Source organism: Protopterus annectens, chromosome 10.part0, assembly GCF_019279795.1.
Source record: "Protopterus annectens isolate FY-2018-M chromosome 10.part0, PAN1.0, whole genome shotgun sequence".
In the NCBI taxonomy this organism is placed as follows: Eukaryota; Metazoa; Chordata; order Ceratodontiformes; family Protopteridae; genus Protopterus; species Protopterus annectens.
In genome coordinates, this window is record NC_056744.1 from 1,099,503,012 (window position 1) to 1,099,519,506 (window position 16,495).

Sequence of the window (16,495 nt, forward strand, 5' to 3'; positions counted from 1 at the left end):
TTGTTTTACCGGCATTTGCTGTTTGCCATCCCTGGGAAAGAGGAGCCATTTTCAACTTGACAATGGAACAGATTGTCAGTTTCACTTTTAGTCCTTCTTCCAACCATAAAATGAAACGGTTAAGCAATCAACTTTTGCCAACACAGCAGGCTAAAAATTTGCCTCAACCACAGGTGGAGGACTCTGCTTTGGCCATTTTTTGTACCTCAGACAACTCATCATTTACCTCAAATCCATCTGATATAGCACCTATAGCCACTTTGGACTGGGGGTTAGCCATGTCCTCTGTGGCTGTTGGAGTCCCCTCAATGGGCAAGGGAGAGCCACTCTTATTGATCCTGGGAGAGAGAACAGGAATGTTTTCTCTGTTGTGTTAGAAAGCTATGCCCATGCCTGGGGAAGCAACTGCTGCCAATAGTAACACAGCTGGCTCCTTTTTTTCCTGTCAAAAGGAAACAGAAAACCAAACATGTATTTACTTCTCCTCAAATGTCTTTGTATATGAGTAGTTTACTGGGACTGGTTCAGGGTTTAAGTCAGGCTATCGATCCTTCTTGTAGAGCAGTTTCTGGTAAAAGAAAGAGGGATTCCTCTTTTCCTAAAGAGGTTCAAAATTCTGAATCTGAACAGGAAGATGCAGGGATGGATTCAGGATTTTGTCCTCAGATTTTTGATTCAGACTCAGAGGAGATCTCAGTTCCTGATTCTTCCTGTGGGGGGTTTATCCTTCTGTGAGACTATTGCTAGAATGTACTATTGTTTTCAGTGGGAGAATATTGAGCTTTCTCAGTCCATCAAAAATACTATGAGTTGTTACAGAAGGATTTTCCAGAGCCTACACCTATTCCTCCTGTTCTAACAGCTTTAGAGAATATGTGTGTTACTGCCTGCAATTAGCTAACCATCCCTAAAAAGGCAGATAGGGTGTATAAAGTTCCTCCATCTTTTAAATGTTTATACACTGTTCCCAAACCTGGCCCAATAGCTATAGCCTTAATTGACTCCACTGCTACTAAGCACTTTGTTAATTCCAATTTTACTCTTTCTAATAAAGATGGAAAAATTATTGACAGGCAGGATGCCACATTTCTTTGTGGTGAAAACCAGGCCAAAAACCACATCCCTTGCACTACCCACAACCCACCTCTCTCTGCTCATTCCCCTGCACACCCCACTCACTTCCCTGCCCATTTTATGACATCATCACATATGTTATTAATAGGTAGGTTTCCTTATTTTATTTTTCCATTTTTCTAATAAATCCCAGCATTGCATTAGTGATGTTTTTCAATGAAAAATCTCACCTGAGTCTACATTTTTACAAACTCTGGATTTCATAAACAGAATACCAGAGTTTGTATAGTGCTTTCTGTACTACCAGTTTAGCATTCTAATTTCTAGGTGGTTCAGAAAAATGCAGGACAGGTTGCAATGCTATTGCTAGGGATGAGAAAAAAGTATATACTTCTGCAACCTTGATTTTTAGAATTTTAAATTGTCAGGTTTGCATGTTAAACTTTGTTTTGACATATTGTAAAAGTATGAGGAATGTGTTATCTACAGTTTCTTCTTGTGAAGAAAAAAGTGCTTTAAATAACGTAGTTTCTTTGATTGCCCAGACCACTTCATTTTTGCAGTGTGTGCATGACTCTGTTGATACTTCCTGGGCTATGGCCACTGGTACTATTTTACAGAGGTTTACTTGGCTGCATTGTCAGTACCTCCCAGATGATGTAGAAAATGTGATTTTAAATTCTCCCTTAGACTGAGGTTTGATGTTAGGCTCCTCTGCAGCATAGGTGATCAAAAAGTGAGATAAAAGGGCCAAGCTGGTCCAGGGAATCTGCAAGATTTTTCAGCCCTATTTTTCCAAATTGTCCAAGAAATGTTCTTTCTCCTCATCCAATTTTGGCAAAACAAATAAAATAAAACAGAATAAATGGTCTACACAGAATTCAGGTAAACTGACATTTAAGAAAAGTGGCAATGGGGGTACCCAAAAGAAGTTTCAAACCTCCCAAAAGCAGGGACAGTCCAACAAGTCTGAACAACTATTCAAGAGATATTGTGACCCCCCCCCCCCCACCTCTCACCCTGGCTCCTTTTCTCTTCCAGAAAGTCTGAATCTCCATTTTTCTCTTTGGCAACAGATAGTTTTAGACAAATGGGTTTTGAACATCATTCATTAGGGTTATAGATGGAAGTGGGAGGAAATTCCTCCTTTCCAGGGGGCCATTCCTCATCCTGCAGATCAGACTCTTTTGCTTCTACCTGTTCTTCATCACATGCTTGTCCCAAAGAGTGATAGAACCAATTCCTCTTTCTCTGCTGGAAAGAGGTTTTATTCAAGGATGTTCCTAGTAGCAAAGAAAGAAAATGTCTGGATACCAGTTCTGGGTCTTTCTTTCCTAAACCTGTTTGTGATAAACTGTTACCTCTTCTTCCTCTTTCAAGTTTCCTGGTAACACTAGACTTAAAAGATGCTTATCATTACATCCCTTTATATCCAGACTTCAGGAGTTTCTTAAGGTTTTGTTTGTCTGGATCACATTATCAGTTCTCTGCATTATCCTTTATACTATCCATTGCACCAAGAGTGTTTACAAAGTGTCTAGTTCCAGTTACAGCTCATTGCAGGCTACAGGGTATCCTCATTTTTCCATATTTACATGATTTGCTTATCTTTGCACAATCTTTTTCAAAAAGTCAGGAATGTCTCTCTTGATTGAGAAATCTCTTACACAAACTATGATTCCAAGAGAACATTCAAAAGTCTTTCTTGACTCTTTAACACATGATTGTGTTCCTGGGATGTTAAGTAGACACCTCAATTGAAATAACTTTTTTCCACAGGAAAAAAACAGATCTTTATTTAGATCTGTTTCAAAGTTTTTCCACTCAGACATCAGTCACTACAAGGGAATACCTCAGGATTTTGGGTCTCATGACATCTATGATTCTCACGATACCCCTGGCAAGACTCCCCATGAGAAAGATTATGTGGTATCTGAAGCATGTTTGATCACAGCATCAACACCTGATATCTTTTCAGATTCCATTACTGTGGTTTGTCATAAGAGAACATTTTTGGTGGTGACAACAGACATCCGTAAATCCAAGTCTCCACTTGTCTCTCCCTGTTGCAAAGCAGTCAGTCAACACAGACACTTTGGATTTTAGTTGGGGAGCAGTTTTAGGAGGGATAAAAGTGCAGGGGGTGTGGTACACCAAGGAGAGATGCGAGCACATAAATATCAAGGAGATGCTTGCGTGATCAGTGCAGTCAACTCTCCGCACCATTTTTGATCCCCAGGACCTCTTCAAGTGTTACAGACAATACCACAGTCAAGTGGTACATTAACAAGCAATGGGGCAACCAGGTTGTACCCCTTTGCAGACTAGTGATGTTAGCTTGGATTATAGCTTAACAGGACAATCTCACTCTACAGTCAAGCTGAGCAGCACTAGGACAGACCCTCAAGAATGGAAACTAGATTAGGGGGGTCTTCAAAGATTTAATCCATTTGTGGGAGTTTCTCAAGGAGACCTCTTTGCCTTCTCTCTGAACAGTCAACTGGCAAGATTCTATTCTAAGACTCCATGAAAGATGGCCTGGAAGACAGATGCTTTTTCTTTTCTTTGGATAGGAAAGTTCCTGTATGTCTTTCCACCCTTTCCACTAATATCCAAGGTACTTCTGAAGATTCAGAAGGAATCCCCCAAGATCATTATGGGACTCCCTTCTGGCCCAGACAGCTGTAGTTCTCCCTTCTTTTGGAAATGGCCAGGGACAGCAACTGCAAGCTTCTTCACAGAATGGACCTACTCACACAAGAACAGGGGTGTCTGATACTTCCCATCATCAATCATCTTCACCTTGACTGCCTGGATAATAGGGTTTTAATTCCTTTTAGGCACCTGTTTTCTCAGGATGTGCAGCAGGTACTAATGGAGGCAAGACATTCTGCTACTAGAAAATCATATATAAGCAAGTGGAAATGGTTGTCTACTTAGTGACAACAACACAACTAGAACCCATTCAGGCTAGTTGGTCTTTGGTCTTACAATATTTGTGTGAGTTACTATCCTATGGCCTTTCTTATTTGTCTATCAATGTTCACTTATCGACCATTTCGGCATGTCTGCCCATGGATCCTCCTCTTTTAACACAGTTTCATATCAAAATGATCTTGAAAGGGTTTTTGCATGACAGGCCTCTAAGTAAACTCGTGGCCCATCCTTGCGATCTTAATTTTGTGTTAGAGAAGCTAACACTTGCTCCAGCTGAACAAGCTAATCTGTCTGACTTAAGGTTCTTAACATGTAAAACAGTTTTACTGATTGCTCTGATCTCTGCAAGAAAGGTATATGAGTTGTAAGCTCTTATGGTGAGTCACCCTTACCTCATTTCCATAGGGCTAGGGTTTTGTTGTAAACTAATCCTTTTTATGCCCAAGCTTACTTTAAGACAAACTATCCATCTTCCCATTTTCTTTCCTGAACCTAAAAATGAAGGAGAATGGAAACTTCATTCCTTGGATGTTCACAGACAACTCAGGTACTGTCGTGTGAGAACTAAATCTTTCAGACTTTCAAATTAATTGTTCATTTTTTTCTGAAGATAAGAAGAGACAGCCAGTGTCAAAACAAGACTACTTTCAAATGGTTGTCAAAGGCTATTAACTTTTGTTATACTCACCATGACAAACTTATTCCGGACAGGGTCAAGGCCCACTGTACTAGGGCCTTGGCTTCAGCTATGGCTTTTATGGAAAGGGTTGGATTCTAGAAATATTCTAGAAGTTGTTACTTGGTTATCGCTTCATACTTTTACAAAGCATTATAAGCTTCATTCCTTCTCTAGGTCTAAATCAAGTTTTGCTAGAACCATTCTCCAGGGGTTCCTGGACCCTTCTCTTTCCTCCTCCCAAATATATTTAGCTATAATAATCTACCCATATAGCTAAGCATACTACAGCAGTGATCAATATGAAAAACCTAGTACAGTTCTAAAAGTTTAACTTACCATAACAGTAGATATTCGTATGGTCACTGCTGCAGTAGCCATTTCCTCCCTCAATCCTCCTTGTTTTTTTGGTGTGTTTTTATGCCAGGGTGGGGACATTTATTTTTTTGTTATTCCTAGCATTGTCCTTTCAGGGATCAACCTCACTCTCTCGGCTGGCAGGAAAGCTCTGAAGAGCTCAATGCCCAAACTGCTTGACAGTTTGGGCGCATAGACGGTATCCTAAAGCTTTGGCAGCTGGCCAGCTGTTATAACCGAAGCAGAATATAACCTATATTGCTAGGACTACTGCAGCAGTAATCTTTCAAACATCTTCTGTTATAGTAAATTCATCTTACACAACTGCACTTTGTAAATCATTGACAATCTTCAGGTTATGAGAGTTGAAAACACAGCAGTTTAATCCAAGAATGGGATGCTAGTTGTGCACTTACACAACTGCACTTTGTAAATCATTGACAATCTTCAGGTTATGAGAGTTGAAAACACAGCTGTTTAATCCAAGAATGGAATGCTCATTGAGCATGAAACAAATATACTAATTGCATTTTTTGTATGGTACAAGTTTTATCCCAGGTCTGTAAAACAATAAATGACCCGTGTTCCATCTTGTAGTTGCATTTCCTGGTACTTCTCATAGATATTTATTCTTCAAATATATTTCTATTTTTTATCATCATTTTCTTACTCGGCCATGTTTCTGAATTAGGTAAACTTTCTAAGGTCTTTGTCAAAATCTGAATTACTTGTTGGTAGATGTGTCAGGTGACCACTTTGGAGCTACAAAAAATATTTGTGCCTATTACAAGGATAGGATACATCACATAATGCAAATATAGACGCTATTAATTTGTTAAACTTTCAGACCTATGCAATACTTTTTTGTTTGCTGCCTGCTTGTTGCTTGCCCCTAGTAAAACCTTTCATTGGAGCAAAACAGCTGCTGTACCATTATTTTTCAGACATCAAAAGTAGTGAAGAAACAGCACTCATGAAGCACACATGGCTATAATCTAATAAGTCATATAAATTATAACCTCTTGCTATAGTTTAAAGGACCTAATTTTTTAGACAGACTCTGTATCACTATACCACAGAATGACTTACACTGGTGTTAAAAGTATATGGTAATGAAAGACCGAAATAAGCAGTAACAACTGTGATGATGTTAACAACAACACAACGAAAAATTAAATTAAATTATTCAACTAACATCTCAGAATTTAAACTATGCAACACCACATTACTATTGAGGCAAAAATACTACACAATGTTAGTATTACAAATACTGGAAATGGACACAGTCTAACACTTTAGAGCAGATTTGATTTTTATGATAATTCCTATGACTGATATAACGATAACAGCAGTAATTTTTATTGTCTTTAAATGGTGAAGTTTAAGTAAAAAGTGTTGCCTGCCACTTATACTCACATAACTGTATTTATTTTCTACATCATGTTTTATGAACTATCTTTGGGATCTGAACCACTAAGGATGTTTTGAAACTGCATTATTGATAATTAGTAAAATAATTTGTAAAGCCCTTTCCGGCCTGAATTGTCAATTTATTTGATTGTGTTACTGTCTGTAGTAGATTTCTTCCTGTTTATTTTGAGGTTTTGCAACACCTCAAGAACATTTCTTTACTGCTGTGACAGTTATACTTTGTACAGACTTATTTATTTTCTGTGTGACTATGGTTTGCAGCATAGCAACCAAAACATGTATATCATTAAAAAAAGAATCGAGTCTCAGAGATCTGAGTTGGTTACTTAAAAGCAGAAGCCACTAGAGGGTGACAAAGGACCTGTTTTTAAACAACATTTTTCTGCTTTATCGGTCGCCTGCTTATATTTATAACATGACGTTTTCAAACAAGTCTGTATTGTACCTTTTATGTGTGGAAAGTTTAGCCTGTATGTTTTAAATTTAACAAATCATTTCTAGGGCACAATTTGTTACTTTTTAATTTGTTAACAAAGCTATATTTCTGCTTACAGCAGACAAACATTTGTGTGACTTTATAAAGTAATTTCCAAACATAATTGTAAGGTATTGCTTTATTAAACAACTCAAAATTGTGTCTCTCATGTGAAGTCCAGCTGCATTATTTGCAAATAGCACTGAACATACGTCTCAATTATCCAGAATTTTGCAGAATGTCCAGATTTTTGCTTCATATTTTTGGTCTTTTCCTCATAAAATTTGTGGTTTTCTGACAAATCAGTGAAGACTGAATTCGCTAAATAATGACAGACATTTGAATTTCATATCCTTTAGAAAATATATAGTAACACAAAGGCTTTTATTCTAGCAACTTTCTAAGTTTATAGGAGCAACATTTAAAATATGTTCCTATTTTTGGGGCCTTTGTCCCCCCCATTATTTTTGACTTTGTCCAGATTTCTTGTGCTAATAGGTTGAGCGGTATGGCGCCGAACATTTCTTTAACTGCATGAATGTGAACTAAGTTTGTCATTGACTTTTTTTATTATAGTGATTTGGTTTTTCAGAGTAAAATTTTCATTCTCCTACTTTCATAACTCCAGATTCACATTCCTCTGCATTAGTAACAAGTTGTGAAATTTTCTGTTAAATTTTCTGTTATGATTGTACATAACTTTCTGACCTATTCTGTATTTTCATTACTTATGTGGGAAGGTAAGTGTGAAATCTTTGTTAACAATGGAGTCCAACTGTATTAGAAGTAAAGATAAAACTACAAGATTACAAAAGGACAATACATTAGGTGTAACCTGGATGATTTCAAAAAATTTAAATTATGAAAGACTAAAGTTCTTATATGTTGAGATTTGTTAAATATTTAAAACCAGTTAGGATGCTGTTATTTACTTGTTGTGTCAGAATATCTGTGAGTGAGCTGTGGTTAGTCAAAACAGAGTATGTCAGATACAAGGGAAAATAAATGAAGGTTTGTATGACCGAGTGTTTAATTGTCGATTTATTACTTGCAGCATAACTTGCACTATGTTAAATTAAAACGATGAGTTCAGCATTCATTACTCTGTGCAGAAGATTTAACTCATGAGATGAGTTGATGATTATAATATAATAGTGATACTCAAAAACACAGAGTACAATGCAGAAGGCTGGCATACAACATAAAGGCCACAAGAAATGGCAGTGCATGTCACAAATGGCCATGGACAGCATAGAAATGTACAGAACAACAATGAACTGAAGATACTGCAGATGTTAGCTAAAAACCAGGAGCATGATTTATGGATGTTTTATATGGGTCTATATTGCAACATTGAACGCTAAAAACAGAGAACGATGTTTCATCGACACATTTTCAGCGAAAGTTGAAAATGTCGAATCCACAGAACAGCGATTTCTTTCCTAGGGAATGAAATCACTGTTCCAACCCCCCCAAAAAAAACATTAAACACTTCCAAACACATACACACATGCCCTAATCCTAATTATACCCTCCCAAAAACCAGTAAACAACTAAATACACATATGCACATAACCCAACCATACATTTAATGAAAAAAAACAGTAAACATTTTAAACCATATGCACTTACCTTAACCCGCACCCTAACCTTAAGGTCAGTAACTCTCGCACATTTACATAAACAGTTCCAAACACATACACACTTACCTTAACCCTAATTCTACCCCGCAAAACAAAAGTAAACAGCTGAAAATACATACACACGTAACTCAACCATACATCTAACACAAAATATAAAACAGCAAACACTTTCATACATATGCACTTACCTTAACCCACACCCTAACCCTAAGGTCAGTAACTGTTGCACAATCACGCTCGGGAGCTATACCGGACAAGGGACCACACTACACTTCAGAACACGGCAGAACAACGAAGTGGTCAAGAGACTTCTTTCCCAGGGAAAGAATTTGCTGAACAGCCGCTTTGCTGTTTTGCCTGTTCACGCTACATGTGTCGACGAAAACACATTCGACAAAATGCGTTTTCGTTGTACTCATAGGGACCCATTTTTTGTGTGTGTGTATATATATATATATATATATATATATATATATATATATATATATACCACCAAACTGTTCAATATACTTTTTGAAAGTTGTAACACACTGTAACACAAAAAAAGTATTTTTCATTTTTATTTAACTGCAACATAAATCTGTGTTTAGTGAAAGTTCCACAACCATGTCTTAGACAAATAAAAATATACAAAACTTTATATGAATTCTGCTCTCTAAACTGTAGTTATGACTGGCAAGTATAGCAAGGCAAGAAAACAAGAGTGTGAATCTTTACTGTGCAGTATAAATAAATTCCTCCGGTACAGCTAGGTAGTTGTACGCTAGATAGCACCATGAGGTTCTTAATTTTATAGGTTGTAACTGCCTAGGGGCAAATTTACATATTCATGCCCCAGCCCCAGGGGTGTGAATTTCATCATCATCATCATCATCATCATCATCATCATCATGAACAACTTTTTCCCGTTTTTACATGGGGTTGGGGTGTCATGCCAACTGTTGTCTTGTCTCTGTATTCAATGCTATTGTCTTTTTCGAAACTCACACATTACTGTCACAGGTCTTCTTTTACAAAATCCATCCCCCTGTTTGCTGAATGCCCTTGTTTTCTCTTGCCTTCTTCCTGTTTGTCCCAAATCTTCTCCACCAGATTGTCTTCTGCTTTTTTGCATATGTGCCCAAACCACCATAATCTGTTCTCTTTGACCTTTTCTGCAATGGGAGATACTTTGGCTTTTGCTCTTATGTCTTCTTCATCTGTCCACAGTGTGCATCCTATCACCTATCTCAGGTACTTTATCTCCATCACCTCTAGCTTCCTTAACTCCTCGGCCTTCACTGTCCATGGTTCTGTACCATACAGTAGTACTGGTTGCACCACTGTTCTGTACACCTTACTTTTCAGCTTCTTTAGCATTCTTCTGTCATACACTTCACCTGACACACTGTGCCACTTGGCTGGAGTCCCTCTGATTATAGCTCTAATCTCCTCATTCAGACTTCTCCTCTCCTCAACCAACACTCCCAGATATTTGAAGCTGTTAACCTGTTCTACTTCTTCCCTTCTATCAGAATTCTCCATTTCTTCTGAATGCCATCATTTGCTGCCATTACAACTGTTTTATCTGTACTCAGTTTCATCTCATGTGCCTTCAGTTTTGCATTCCATTCTATCATTGGCTGAAGTTCCTTTTCAGAGTCTGCTTGTAATGCCACATTGTCTGCATATAGCAACTTTGTTGATTTTTTCCCCCCAGATCTGTTTGTTAATGTAGTCCATCACCAGTATGAACAGCAGTGGGCTCAGAGCTGGACACTGGTGCATACCCACTCCCACTGGGAACCTCTCTGTGAGACCAAACACTTTTCGTACTTGAATCATTGGGTCCTTGTACATAGCTTGCACTAATTTTACCAATGTTTCTGGGACTTTGAACTACCAGACTGCCCAAATCAGCTTTCTTTGGACCTTGTCATATGCTTTCTCCAAGTCTAGGAATGCCCAGTTGGACTCTTTTCTCATTTCTAGCTTCTTCTCAACTATCTGTCTCACTGCAAACATTGGGTCAGTTGTGCTGCATCCTGATCTGAATCTTAACTGTTCATCTCCCATCTTACTTTCCACTACTTTTCATATTTGTTTATCAATCACCCTCTCCAGAACTTTCATGTAATGTGACAGTAGTTTGATATCTCTGTACTGCCCACAGTTGTGAATGTCCCCTTTGTTCTTGAATACTGACACTGGTATGCTTATTCTCCAGATATAGAGTGATGGATCTCAGAGTGTAACCCAGGTATGATTTAGTTTACTGTGTTATGATTTTGATGACCCCTGATATGATTTTGAAAGTTAAAACTTTACAAGTTATCAACCAATGGCTCACAAATTTTGAAATTCTTAACGTAAGCATTCAGATATCCCAGTATGACACCATCCAGAGAGCTGCAAAACACTTTGAATAAATGCCTTGCCCACTCTCCTTGCCAGTCTATTACATTTACACATGCCTCTGGACAGCATTATTAGCCCCTGATCAGTAGCAATTGCCCTTGGCCATAACCCTACTCTGCCCTGCCCTCTAACACAGCTGAGCTGGCAAAAATTCCAGTCCGCCCTATCCCTCCTGCTGACTCCTTATTGGTTGGCATCACTGATTGAACCTGAGACACATGGGTTACAGTCTGGGATTTATCACACTATGTCAAAGAGCCAGCCAATGTCTGCATAATTTATTTTAATACATGGCTCACATTTTGGGTACCTTGACATACTTTTGTATGTATTAGTCTATTTTGTTTTACTTTTTCCATGACTTTTAGGTTTGTAATACCATGATGGGAAGTGACCCCATTCCTAAGTCAAAGTATAATTAAAGTTCATGAAATTAGTATTGTTTCAGTTAGTATTAGTATTAGTTTTCTGTCTGTGGTTGCCAATGTGCAAAGATGACATTTTTTTTTCAATAATTTTTATTTATTCTTTACATTAATACAGAATAACAAGTGAGATGCAACAAAAAGAGAGAACACAAATGATCATTAAACAATTGTTATACATTGAAAGTAATACAAAAAGAGGTAAATCAATCAAACAATACTATCTACACTATATACATAGATGCTTTCAATATTCAGGTGAAAAGATGTAACAATTCAGCAAGGGTTATTGTGAGTAAAATATAAACAAGAAAGAGGAAAACTTTTAGGAGTTAGGAATATGAGCTGTTATGAAATCTCTTAGTTGTAATTTAGTATGAACATTTGTGATGAGCTATACAAGAATAATATTAAAAACTTGTTCCCATAATGACTGCTAAATTCATAACTGTATAGGCCTACAATACATAATATCCAACATTACTTCTGAGTTATGCATAGCTACTTGTGTCACCAATACTCAGGTACCACATCTCACTACATGGTGCATTTCATTGTTTAGGAACCGCTGCCTGAGTACTGGTCAGATAAATAAGACACTATATTTTCAGGCCACCTCCCTTGAAAGTCTAAAAACTGAGGAACAATGTGTTTTATGATTAAACATAGACAAAATATATTTGGGATTTATTGTCTGTATGTTTGATTATCATGGTATATAGTAATATTGCATGGGAATATAGAGAATTTTCAATGCTTTGTCAGAATGTATTATCTCAAGTAGAGCTAGCACTCTTGTGTGGGGTCATTTACTGCACTATTATAACTTGTTGATACTTGTGAACCTCTGCTATCTCTGAAAAAAAAAAAAAAATCTTGCTTTTTTCCCACTTTTCTGAGATTTAAAAAAAGTTCAGTTACAGGCTTGCTGTTCTTGAACTGCTTGTAAGTTTCTGTGAGGCCATTTTTTGCTTGGGCTAAAGGGAAGTCTCTCTGTTGATCAGTGGCAGTGAAAAACATTGAGCAGTCTGCCTGCCCCTGTGGGAGTGGTTACTGACTTGAAACTGTAGTTTTATTGGCCATTTTGGGTCAATTCCAAAACTTCTTCATCTTCCTCTCTTAAAACCTGGTTGCCTCGTGGTTTTGGCGTCTTTTCAGGCTTGTTGGCTTTTGGTGAAGCACCCACCAAGAGGAGAAAATGCTGAGAGAAGAAAGGAGCCACTTTTGAGATTTTAAGTATTTTTCCTATGTTTATTTGCTAAGTTCTTCTGCATAGCTGCCTATTTTGAGCATTTTCTGGGTTGTTAAACTTGATTTCTGCATTAGTAACTGTATTTAGAGCACAACCTAGAGCTGTTTACTGAATTTCCTGTTTGCACTTATTTTTAAAATCGTTTTTTTCTCAAAACTTGCATTTTATCTGTCTTTGGCCTAGCACTCTTGTGTGGGGTAATTTACTGCACTGTTATAACTTGTTGATACTTGTGAACCTCTGCTATCTCTGAAAAAGCAAAAAAAATCTTGCTTTTTTCCCACTTTTCTGAGATTTAAAAAAAGTTCAGTTACAGGCTTGCTGTTCTTGAACTGCTTGTAAGTTTCTGTGAGGCCATTCTTTGCTTGGGCTAAAGGGAAGTCTGTCTGTTGATCAGTGGCAGTGAAAAACATTGAGCAGCCTGCCTGCCCCTGTGGGAGTGGTTACTGACTTGAAACTGTAGTTTTATTGGCCATTTTGGGTCAATTCCAAAACTCCTTCATCTTCCTCTCTTAAAACCCTCTTTTGCGTGGTTTTGCGCGGTTTTGAGTATAGCGCAACAGCAGGCAGTGCCGCCTAATTGGGTTTAAACTATTCCTGGCTCCACAAAGTCTGCTCTTCACTTTTTCCCTTAGAACTGCTCTCTCTCAATTTAAACACCATATTCTCATTCTAAGGCCCTTCACTGGTCCAATTAAGTAATCCTACAAGTTAGCACTATTAAACCATAAGCACTACTTACTCTTGTACTCTCTACGATTACCCTGTCCTCTATTGGTCCGTCTTAAATTCAGTTTCCCTATATTACTCTAGCATGTCCAAAGGTCAGTCAATGGTTTCCTCTCCAGTCCAGCTGGTGAATCTGGGAATTTTGAGGCAATGTTACAACTGTCTTATGTACACGGACAACCCTCTCCTCCTCCAAACAGGTTCAAATATATGTGAGAGATGCAACTATTTAGCCAAACTGGAGGCTGAGCTCTCTCATCTCAAAACTGGTGTAACCAGTCAGAAGGAGAAGGTAACCTCACACAACACAATTCCAGTATCACATAGTCCCACCACATCAGCGAACCAAACACATAAATACACAAAAACATACTCGGAGGCTCTAAATAAGAATCTACCTAAGCAACAGAGACCTCCAAAGCAGACATCCAAGCAAACGCTACCTCAAAACAAAACACGCACAACACATAACCCACAAAGTCAGTGTGCCAAGTAGCTACAGCCCTTAAGGCTGAATAACACACCTGATACTCTTGTAATAGGTGACTCTATTGTCAGACACACTGACATCCCACTCACCAGGCTGAATAAAGAGAAGGTCACGGTGAGTTGCCTATCGGGTGCTAGGATCCGCCACATAACGCAAGCACTCAGGTCACTCCAAAGCAAATACAAATATGACTCAGTCATTGTACATGCTGGTGTGAATGATCTGAGATGTACCTCCCTGGACTACATGAAAAGAGACATAGAGGAGCTCTCTGATCATGTAGCCCAGGCTGGTATGACCCTGACCTTGAACAGCATCTTACCCTCACCTAGAATGATGCCACAGTACAAAGACAAAATGATCGATTTTAACAATTGGCTAAAATTTTGGTGTCATTCAAAGGGGATCCAGTGTCTGTCAGCCTGGGATGACATGCTCGACAAGCCACGTTGCTTCGCTAGGGACGGCTTGCACCTGTCACCACTGGGCTTTCGGATATTAGCAAAGGCTCTTGCCACCCCCATAGTGCCTTTTTTAGGCAAGGCTCAAAAGTCAAACCCACCCCAATAGACAGCACAAGGAACAAGAAACTAAGGGTAATGCTGCTAAACGCCAGAAGTCTTAACCTCAAGATGCACGAAGCTCTCCTCAGTATGGAGAACATCGATATCTGTGCAGTGACAGAAACCTGGTTCAAGGCTCCAGAGAGCACCCCAGCACTACCAGGCTATACCTCATATCATGCTTTTCGGCCCCAAAACCAGGACCGAACCACAAAAGGAGGGGGAGTTTCCATATTTATCAAGGATATCCACACCTCCAGGTTAGTGGCATTGCACGAAGTATTGGAGACCATCCATGTGCAACTAACAGTGGGCAAGACTGCTTTTCAGTTTATAGCATCCTACAGACCACCCTCTCAAAGTCAGGAATCACACTTGGCTTTCCTGAAAACATTGGAGAACATGAAGATCTCTCCGAACATCATTATATTGGGTGACTTCAACTACCCAAACATTGACTGGGAGCACTACTCAAGCCCCAGCACCTTAGCCCAAAGGTTCCTGGAAATTATAAACTCAAATGCTATGAAACAACTAGTCACCACTCCCACAAAATGGGACAACATACTAGACCTGATCATTACCAACATGGGGACTCTATGCTCCACACCAGAAGTATATCCCTCATTGGTAAGATCAGACCATAAATTAATTTCACTGGATGTCCACATCCCGACCCCACCCCCAGCCCAGAAAACCACAGTGAAAACTTCTCAAAAGTGAACTTCTCACTTCTCAAAACCGAAGTGGAATCCTTCAAGGCCCCAGGGCCAGTGGAAACTACGGCCCAAACTGCAGAATCCTATATAAACGCATTCTCCGGACATCTCCAGGAATGCATGGATCATGCTATCCCAAACAAAACCAAGACCCAATCATCCAAAGGCAGGTGTCCAGTCTGGTGGACCCCTGCCATAAATAAACTGTACAACAGAAGGAGGAAGCTACTACATGACAGAGCAAAATCCCTAATAGGAAGGCATCTCTGATCAGTACTAGCAAAAAATTACGATCCCTCATAAAATCCTCCAAGGCCAGCTTCGAGAGAAAAATTGCACAGGACACCAAAGACAATCATAAGGCTTTTTTCAGTTATGTTAGAAACCTGGGATGCAACTCCCAGACTTGTTCTGAGTTCATTCTAAATGACAAAAAATACACTGAACCCACAGACATCACCAATATCCTGGCAGACAGGTTCAGTGCAAACTCCCAAAAGAGCAAGTATCTATCCCGGCAGAGGGCTGCCTCCCAAACATCTCTTATGCTCAGGTGAAGGCTGCCCTCTCCAAAGCAAAAAACACTGCTTCCATGGGATCAGATGGCGTCCCAGGTTGCGCTCTACATGAACTCCAAGAGGAACTAATCCCTCAAATAAAACAGCTATACAATCTCAGCCTCACTACAGGATATGTGCCCACAGAATGGCGTACAGCAACAGTGGTCCCACTCCACAAAGGTGGAGCCTCTACGGACCCTGGAAACTATCGCCCCATAAGCCTGACTAGCTTAGTCTGCAAGGCTATGGAGAGGATCATCATGGAGCTCATAAACAAAGACATTGGGGACCTACAGACACTAGATCCTACCCAGTTCGGCTTTGTCAAGGGCAGATCCTGCCTTTTGAACCTGGTTGACTTCTTCAAAACAGTCACCGAAGCCATAGATGAAGGGAAGGTAGTCCACACAGCCTATCTGGACCTTGCAAAGGCATTTGGCACAATACCCCACTTGGGCATCATAGATAAGCTATCCAGCTTAAATATAAACCCCTGTGTCACAAGATGGGTCGCAAACTGGCTCAAAGACAGAACCCACAGAGTGAGAGTTGCTGGAGCCATGTCCGACTCGAAACCGGTCACAAGTGGCATCCCACAGGGTTCTGTCCTGGGACCACTCTTGTTCGGTATATACTTTTCCGAGGTACAGGCAAACGTGGGAGGACTATGGCTCACCAAGTTCGCAGACGACTGCAAACTGGGCACCATAATCAACTCTCCAGCTGACACAAACATCCTTCAAAAAGGTCTCACAGAGACAGATAAC